Source organism: Myotis davidii, unplaced genomic scaffold, assembly GCF_000327345.1.
Source record: "Myotis davidii unplaced genomic scaffold, ASM32734v1 scaffold698, whole genome shotgun sequence".
NCBI lineage: Eukaryota > Metazoa > Chordata > Mammalia > Chiroptera > Vespertilionidae > Myotis > Myotis davidii.
The window spans coordinates 115,318-117,463 of record NW_006290032.1 but is presented as its reverse complement, the minus strand read 5'-3'; the positions used below and the strand labels follow the sequence as shown (position 1 = coordinate 117,463).

General features: G+C 52.6%; 1 long non-coding RNA gene across 1 annotated transcript in view; it reads left to right on the top strand.

The window, feature by feature from the left end:
• The window catches only part of LOC107182942, a 13,199-nt gene extending 12,697 nt beyond the window's left edge, over positions 1 to 502 (top strand). The window contains exon 3 of the long non-coding RNA XR_001513698.1: positions 417 to 502. This is a non-coding gene — a long non-coding RNA (uncharacterized LOC107182942). The remainder of the gene's footprint in view (positions 1 to 416) is intronic.
• Positions 503 to 2,146: the final 1,644 nt, after the last annotated feature.

Here is a 2,146-nt window from a genome sequence, read left to right as displayed (position 1 = left end):
GACAGGCCTGGGAGGGAGGGGAGTGGAGAGCCGGAGATGCCCCAAACCAGGCAAGCGGGACTCGGGGATTCCCAGGGTTTTGTTAAATCCATGTGAACGCCTGCCTAGCCAGGTGTCTGGGAGTCCCCACTGGGAGACCAGCGAGAGGAGCAGGGGCTGGACCCGGGAGCCCACGAAGGCGAGGTTTCCCACGGCCTATCCTGCAATTCCCAGAACCTGCCCGATGCGGGGGGGGGGGTCCCCCATTTCCTGGTCACGAACCCTTAGACAGTCAGGATCCGGGTGCAGGGTGGCTGGGAGCGCCCCCTCCCCATACACCACGTCCCAGCTCTGACATTTGAACAACGCAGCCTCCTCATTATTAAGAAAAAAGTAAATGATGTCCAACGCGCTCTTAGAAAACACGGTTTTGCCAGTGAGGAATGAAGTATGGTAGCAGTCATCTCAGGTAGAAACTATAGTTTAAACTCTAACCCTGCTGTTTGGTTTCTGTACTACTTGTTTGCTAAAATAATAGAAAAGTTATTTTGATTTTCTGAATTATATAAATCACCCCATTCGATTGAATACCCTATTGATTGTACTGTGAATATCCCATGGGTTGTGGTCACACTGGTCTTAGCAAGCACACTTTCCTTCACCTGGGAAGGGCAGCACGGTTATCCCAAGGTCAGAGGGCTCCAGTTAACGTGTCCCTGTTGACTCAGTGTTCCGAGGTGCCGGTCCCCGCAGGCCACACAAAAACTGTGATTTAGATCAAACCAGGTTCCTCATTCCAGGCCCGAGGGCTCTAGATAATGTGTTTCTGTCAATTCAGTGACCCCGAGACCCAAAACTGTAATTTAGATAACACGCTGCTACTGCTTCTGTAAACTGCTTTTTTGCAAACCAGGTTCCTCATCCCAAACCTTGGGATGTAATCAATACCTTTGTGATCTTTGCCTATATAAACCCGGTGTTGCGGGCATCTTATCACTATGAGATTTGGGGAATGGCCCCTCATAGTCCCGGATTGCAATAAATGTGACTCTTTAAAGAAAAAAAAAGAAAATATGGTTTTGGATGGACCCCAACCCTTAAGACACACCTGCCCAGACACATGGACACCACACGGGCACCACACGAAGATAAGACAGTAGCTCTTCTAGGAGGGAAAGTACTCATTTTCTATGCTGGGCATGGTCCCTACGCATTTTAGCTTCTCTCTATATATAAAAGCCTAAGCGACTGTTCCAACCGGACAACCGCCGGCTGGAAGCTATGACACGCACAGACCACCAGGGGGCAGATGCTCAATGCAGGAGCAGAAACCACAGGCATGGAAACATGGAACAGACTGATGGATCTCAGAGGGAAGGGAGGAGCGGGGAGGGCGGGAAGAGATTTACCAAAGATCTTATATGCATACTAGAGGCCTGGTGCCCGTGTACCAGTGGGGTCCCTCGGCCTGGCCTGTGGGGATTGGGTCAAAACCAGCTCTCCGACATCCCCCAAGGGGTCCTGGATTGCAAGAGGGTGCAGGCCAGGCTGCGGGACCCCACCAGTGCATGAATTCATGCACAAGGGCCTCTAGTCACATTATAATGTAGAATTTTTCTCTTTTACCTAAACAAGGTGGAAGCAGTGAGGTTAAGCAAATACCCCACCAGGAAGCAGATGCACTCGGCGGTAGGAGAGGACCAAGCTGGTTCCAAAGGCAGTCAAGCCTGGCTGGTGTGGCTCAGTGATTGAGCATTGACCTATGAACCAGGAGGTCTGGGTCTGATTCCCGATGGGGCACATGCCCAGGTTGTGGGCTTGATCCCCAGTGTGGGGCGTGCAGGAGGCAGCCGATCCATGATTCTCTCTCATCATTGATGTTTCTCTCTCTCTCTCCCTCCCCCTCTCTGAAATCAATGAAAATCTATAAGGCTAAGGAACCAAACCACCGGTTGACCGGTCACTATGATGTGCACTGACCACCAGGGGGCAGATGCTCAACGCAGGAACTGTTCCCTGGTGGTCAGTGTGCTCCCACAGCGGGAGCGCCAGTCAGCTGACCCACAGGCACCAGGAGCTGAGCAGCGGCCGCAGCTGCAGCAGGGCCAGGATGAGCAGTAACAGCAGGCGGCGTCGGACCGCAGGTTTCGGCCTGATCCCCGCAGGC